Below are 6965 nucleotides of genomic sequence, written 5' to 3' on the forward strand. Positions count from 1 at the left end.
AAAAAGAAAAAGAAAAGAAAAAAAAGAAAGAAAATGCCATTACAAGATCATGTTAGTTCCTTGAAAGACTCCATGGCCTTAACTATTGTGCCCTGGGTTTTGATGACAGGCTAATTTTATTGGCTGTCAACACAGGATTGTCTTGAACTGAAAACAGGAGAAAACTGAAAGGAAAGCAAAATCCATTTTCGCAAGAGAGAGTCATCAACCTGAGTAGTAAACACTCAAGCTCCACTTGAAAGTCAGGCTTTCTCTCCTCAGTGGGAAAAACAAAGATTTGAAGCAGGAATGAAATGTAAAGAGCATACAGAAAAGAAAAAGAAGCTCAATCAGATGTCAACAGCATGAAGATCCAAGCTGACCTGGTGCTGTGTGTAGGGGCTCAAGCCAGGGCCCCTCAAAGAAAGCTGTGTATTATAAAGCAGGATATAGATTAAGAACTCCATGGAAGCTTTAACAACACTTTCCATGTTAGTGAGAAGGGGATTAAGAAATAGGACTGAAGAAAATGTGCAGACTGGAATGAAAACAGGGAAGGTTTTATGCATTGTTGGTAACATTGACAAGCCTGTTTCAGGGTTCGTATCCCTGACCAGCAGCCTTGCAGCAGAAGGCCTGTCAGTGACAGGGTCTTCCAGAGTGCACAATGTTACATTTTTATGGCTTCCTTTTTTTACAGCAGATATTGCCTAATTAGGAAAAGAGGTTTAACTGCAGATTTTATTTTACTGTAAAAGTCAAAGTACTTTCAGGAAATGAGTGTAGCCATTTCCCAAGGTTCTTAGCTAAATGAGAATTTCAAAAAAAAGCAAGTGGCAAAATCCTCTCCTTTCCTGTGAATGATTGGTGAAAAGAATAATAATGGAATAATCTTCTGCCTGAAAAACATAAACGCCTATCAATGTAGATTAAATCTCTAGTATTGGAAGCTGTAAAATTCTTCATTGAGTTTTATACAGGTATCAACCATCGTGGGAATGGCAGATTTGAACTTACACATCCATTCAGCCTTGATTATCTAATATGCACAGCATCGTGCATTTACAGATTTTACAGATTCAAGTTGGTTCTACTAATACTATCCATCTCTCCATTTCTCTTCTGGATCCATTAAGAAATATGACAAAACAGAAGACTATCCCAAGTTACTGATCCTTTAAGAAATCCCATCAAGGATCCTTGCTCAATCTGTAGACCACCTACCCTCTTGGAGATTACCAATTAGTAGTTCTATAGGAAAGTATAGACTGTAAGTTTTTCCTAAAGATACTAATAAAGCAACATTCATGAATACAATAGGAAGGATTGCCGAAAAGGGGGAAGAAGAAGATTGGATAGGATGAGTCACACACTGCGGTACAGCTATGAGAAAATTTCCTGCTCAATGGATTCTGGATTCCTTCCTGCTCATCTAAGGATTGGACTGTACAATCTTTCCCACCATGCTCGGTCATTTGCTGGGACCAAGCTGTGTGGTAAAGGCTCAAGGCAAACACAGTGTCACCCAGAGGGCCTCAGTGGGGTTAATAGTCAATTATGACCCCAGCAGCAAGAAATTGGGGTTGCATTTTCATGGCCACCACACATAGTGTGGTCATGATGATTGTTTTTCCTTTCTGACTTAAAGTTCAGTCACTATAGTAAATATTAGTACAAAGCTTTCTGAGTTTTTTCATCTGTAAACATCTTTGTTTCACCTTCCTGCTTTAAATAGATTCACTGTGTGACCATATCATATAGACAGATAGTACTTCACAGTCCTTTGTAAATATCATTGCATGGCTTTCTAGCTTTCATTTTGCAGTAAGAGGGCAGATTTAAGTCTAATTCTCTATTTTCAAGTCCATGTTTCCTTCTGGTTATTTTTAAGATAGTTGTCTTTTGATGTTCTGCAATTTGACTACAATGTGCCTAGGTATAATTTGGATATATTTGTACTGAGATATGCCGGCATTACTCAGTCTGGGCATTTGTGATTCCTCCCGACTCTGGAGATTTTTTTCTTCCACTTCTCTCTTGCTGGTACTCATATTAGACTTACAGTAAGACCTGTTTCTCCAATTGTTGGGAGGTATCCAGAGACAGATTTTGCTCAACTCAAGGAAGAGTTGATTAAAAATTAGATATTTCTAAAGCTGTCCTACATTGTGTAAGTAGTGAGGGTTGTTGTTTTTAGCATTGGATATGTCTGAGCAGAATCCAGGCAGATTTGAAGAATACCTACTTCCTGATATTGAAATATGATAGTGGTAAATTTATAAGATGATCCTTAAGTTCCTTCATATCTTGAAATTCTATTATTGAATAACACTGTTCAAATAATTTTATTTCAAAAGCCTTCAAGGGTTGTTAAATATAGTTCTTTAACATAAATCTTATAGTAGTATGTGCAAAAAAGGCCTATCTCATCATTGTTTCAATAATGCTGAAATTAATGTAAAATGTTCTAGATAGTTGACTTTGATGTTCATTTCACAAGGATTAATGTTGACATGAATAGTACAGTTACCTGTCAAAATTATTTTAGATTGCCTCAGTGTTCTTGTGAAGTTTTAATCAATTTAAAGGTGTGTGTTAAAGAAGCAAATCTTCCTACTTTGGATACAGTTCATATTTATTGTTTTGTAATTCTTTTTTTTTTAAGTCTTGACCATAGGGTCTTTGAAAAAAAGAAAAAAGACATCGAAAACCAAAAAAGAAAACCAGTTGGAATGATGGATAAGAACTATTAAGTAATTAGAAAGAGCAAATACTTCTGTTTGTCCAAATGCTTGCCTTGAGAAAGCATTTCCACCACCCCCATCCCAGATTTCTTACACTTGTTAGATTCATAATGTAATTCATATCAGCCTACTTTCCCCCCATACTACTGAGCTGCCTTTATTATCACTTCCTTATAAATCAAACTGAAAAAGTAAATGAATTTATATACATAGAGCATTTAAGATAGTGCCTGCAGATAGATGAGAAAGAATATGTCAGCACATGGGAGCTCACAAAAGAAGAGCTTATGACCCCTTTTGCCCTTTTCATGGTCATTTGGGTCATCTTTTCACTGCCTTGTACTGTGACTGATCGTTACAGCCCCTACCTTCTCTCCATCCAGTCCAAAGGACCTTCTTAGTTACAGCACAAAAACATAATTGGAAATGTAACCCAGCCACGAGAAGGCTGGAAGGCTGTTACAGTTTCCTGGACCAAAAATCAGTGTGTTGGGTGTCAGGGTTTTTGCAGAGGTTGTGACCTGAAACTTTTTAAAGAGCCATTCACTCTTTGGAGATGCATTTCTCAACTGTCCATAACAAACCATTTCTTCTAAAATATCATCATAAAACACTCATTTGTTGATTGGAGCTGTCGTCTAATGTGATGCACGTCTAGATCCAGATGAAACATTAAACTGTCTTCCTCCTGGGGCACCTGGATGGCTCAGTCAGTTAAGCATCCAACTTCAGCTCAGGTCATGATCTTGTGAGTTCATGCCCCACACGGGGCTTGCTGCTGTCAGCCTGTCAGGGCAAAGTGTGCTTTGAATCCTCTGTCCCCTCGCTCTACCCCTCCCCTGTCTTGCTCTCCCTAAAATAAATATATATTAAAAAATGTCTTCCTCCCTCCTCTAACAGGTCTTCTGAAGCCATTATGGCAGTATATACGTGGTCCACAGCACAGTACAAGCAGCATCTAGACTAAAGCAGTTTCTATTTATAATGTTTTCACATAGTCGAATAGATCAAATCTTTAACTGAAAAAAAATGAATTCAATAACTGTTCTTTTTCCACTTTAACGGACCTGCCATATTGTACAACTCCTGGGAGCATCTATGTAAATGGCACCCATGTATTTATGTATTACATAGCCTGTGTGGCTGTACAGGTGGCCATACATATTAATGTATCTGGCAAAAAGTTATCACATTTTCTTGCATAGTTGAGAAAAATGTTCTCATTGCAGCGGTCATAAAGCAGCTCAATAGCTATTATGACCACTCTGAACCACTTCCCAGTAGCATTAATCATTAAAGTGCATCCATTTGATCCAGTATTTATTGACATATGTATGTATAGTCATTAATAATTTTCAAAAAGTTAAAATCGCATGCAAATACAAAATAAACACACGTCAGCAATGTTATTCAACTAGAGGATTAAGGAGCAAACTAGTAATATGTAGACTGGTTCAAAGAGAATTTGGAGAACATCCATTCATATGTGTGTGCTGTAAAAGATAGGTGATATGATACTAAAGAGGTTCACATCTCTTAGGGCAACAAATTGAAATTTTTGTGGTTATCTTTTCTACATGGCAGAGATTGCTTGTATCTCTACTGAATGAAATCCATGTGTATTACTATGGACACATATTGTTTACATTACCAATAGTTCTGTGAAAATTAATTTTTAAGTCACAAAATTATAAAATAGCCTACAAAGAGAAAATCAATTAAATGTGCACCCTCAGATATAATGAGATCATCGCTGGTGGGATTCTTGGGAAATGCCCACTGAAATCCTTTACTCATTTCTAAGTCTCAATGCAGAGAACTACAGAATACATTAGGGATATGAAAAATGTGAATATGGTTGAAGACACATGAACTGTATTGTCCTGGAGAAGTTTTCTGTGAACATATAAATGAAGGCTGAGTCTGTTTAATTACTTATTCATATAGTTACATTTATCTTGGAGCTAAGAGTAGTATTTATTCTTGAGCAACAATTTTTTTTTCTGTCCTATAGTCTTTCTGGGTTAATACCTCACATGTACACACACGTGTGTGTTATATCTTTAACATATTACATGCGTAGTACTTTGTATATGTGTCTGATTACTTACATCTTTAATATGTTGCATGTAAAAAATTAAGATGTTTCCGATTCTGTGTCTCCCTCTCTCTCTGCCCCTCCCCCGTTCATGCTCTGTCTCTCTCTGTCCCAAAAATAAATAAACGTTGAAAAAAAAAATTTAAAAATTAAGATGTAACATCAATGGATATAAGCAAAAAGTCTTTTCAAGTCTTTACAAAAGCCCAATGTTATGTTTAATTTTTAAGCAATTCCAAATAAGCTTATTATCCATTAATTCCATCTGCTGTGACAGTTTATGTAATGATTTCAGTGAACATTATCTCATAATTTAAAATTTTTTCTTTCAGATATCTGAAGAGTAATTTATTTTCAGACTATTCTCATAGAGTTTAGACATCATCTGTTCTAGTATATTTCTTTTTTTTTAAGTGTTTTTCAATGTTTATTTATTTATTTTGAGAGAGAGACAGAGCATGAGTGGGGGAGGGGTAGAGAGAGAGAGGGAGACACAGAATCTGAAGCAGGGTCTGGGCTCCAAACTGTCAGCACAGAGCCTGATGTAGGGCTTGAACCCACAAACCCTGAGATCATGACCTAAGCCGAAGTCAGATGCTTATCTGACTGAGCATCCCAGATGCCCCAGTGCTAGTATATTTCTTGCCTAACAATTGAGCTTAATTTTTTTTTAAGTTGTCTTAAACTGTTGAGCTTTTTTGGGGGGTGCGATGCTCTATGTTCTTTCTTCCTTTCACATTTTCCAATTCCTTGATCGTATTCCAAGGCATTGATTGGCTCGTATTTATTAATGGTGGAGTCACTACAGCCTGAAATACTGTGGGTAATACTACAGTTCAGGCTTTTTGCCCCAGAAGTGTTGTTATGTTACCTTGTGTACTTAGTTCCCTAGGGAAACCTGTGTAGAGAAGGGCTGATTGGTAACTTTACTTTCACACCTAATGGTTGTGACTATTGATTCTTTCTGCAAAATACATATATTGGTTAATTTTGGGTATAGATGGCTGTACTTTTACATTAAAATTCTTTGTGATATAAAAAGAATAATGGTTTTCATTAAAAAGAATAAGAATGGAAAATAGGTTTTTTAAAAGCGTTTTTCCCACCCCTCACCACTCTGCCAAAATGTCATCAAAATACGTAAAGAACACAAGAAAAAAAAGAAAGCAAAGCAGAAGAAAGAGAAATTAAAGAAAAGGGAATTGTGAATCTTTAATGAGTTTCTTTTATGTATCAGGGGCTCAGGCACTCCTTGAGAGGCAGAATATTGCCCTAAGGAAGGGATTAGACTGAAATCTTATTTCCTGGATGCAATCTTCTGCTTCTTAGTGGGCTAGGAGGTAACTTGGGGCAAATTCTATCACCTATTTTGCTCCGCAGTTTCCTTATCTGGAAAAAAAAAAAAAAGAATGGTTGATGATAGGATCAGGTGACTTATTCTTTATAAAGCATATGGTAAGTAGGTGATTTTGTACTGTCACCTTCATTTTTCACAATCACCCTGTGAGAAGCACTTAACATTTAAACGAGAATAAGTAACCAACATGGAAGATCACTTCTCAATTATTAGCACTGCTTCTTAATGTAATACAAGGTGTAAGTATGTGTCTTTATTTTAGATTTATTACAAAGATTTGACCCAATGTGGAAGTCTTCAAGAGTTAGTAAATAGTAGTCTCTAAACATGGAGTTTATCTATTTTTCTCATCAAGAGTGTCCTAAAAATATAGCAAAGAGAAGTAATATAGTGAAATAACTTTCTCTATTTTCAAGAAAGACTGACAAGAAAAGACATTTCATTTGGAGAAAAGTTAAATCCCATTTACTAAGTCTCCTTTGTATTGTCACTATTTACCTTTCCCAAATTACTATTATTATTTCTAACATATCTCAGTTTTTTAGGCAAATAGTGCTACTTGTTTTTCCCATATATGTGCCATTTTTTCTCATCTCTGATATAGACACTATGGTATTTGAGTCAGCCCTAGAAAGCATTTATTCTCTCTGAATTATCTTTGCCATACTTCTAGGCCAGCCAAAATGCTAACACTTCTAAGAAGTCTACACCGAGTGCCCCAAGTAAACACAGTCTCTCCCTCCTGTAAACAGACTTCATCCCTGAAATCTAAATCTAGAAAATGAAG

General features: G+C 36.2%; 1 long non-coding RNA gene across 1 annotated transcript in view; it reads right to left on the reverse strand.

Moving 5' to 3' along the window:
* The window catches only part of LOC121039967 (uncharacterized), an 18678-nt gene extending 13279 nt beyond the window's left edge, over nucleotides 1-5399 (reverse strand). The window contains exons 1-2 of the long non-coding RNA XR_005795064.1: nucleotides 5387-5399; nucleotides 3808-3809 (exon numbers count right to left, since the gene is read on the reverse strand). This is a non-coding gene — a long non-coding RNA (uncharacterized LOC121039967). The remainder of the gene's footprint in view (nucleotides 1-3807; nucleotides 3810-5386) is intronic.
* Between the last annotated feature and the right edge of the window lie 1566 nt (nucleotides 5400-6965).

The sequence above is a fragment of the Herpailurus yagouaroundi genome, unplaced genomic scaffold, assembly GCF_014898765.1.
Source record: "Herpailurus yagouaroundi ecotype Mexico unplaced genomic scaffold, PumYag 181, whole genome shotgun sequence".
In the NCBI taxonomy this organism is placed as follows: domain Eukaryota; kingdom Metazoa; phylum Chordata; class Mammalia; order Carnivora; family Felidae; genus Herpailurus; species Herpailurus yagouaroundi.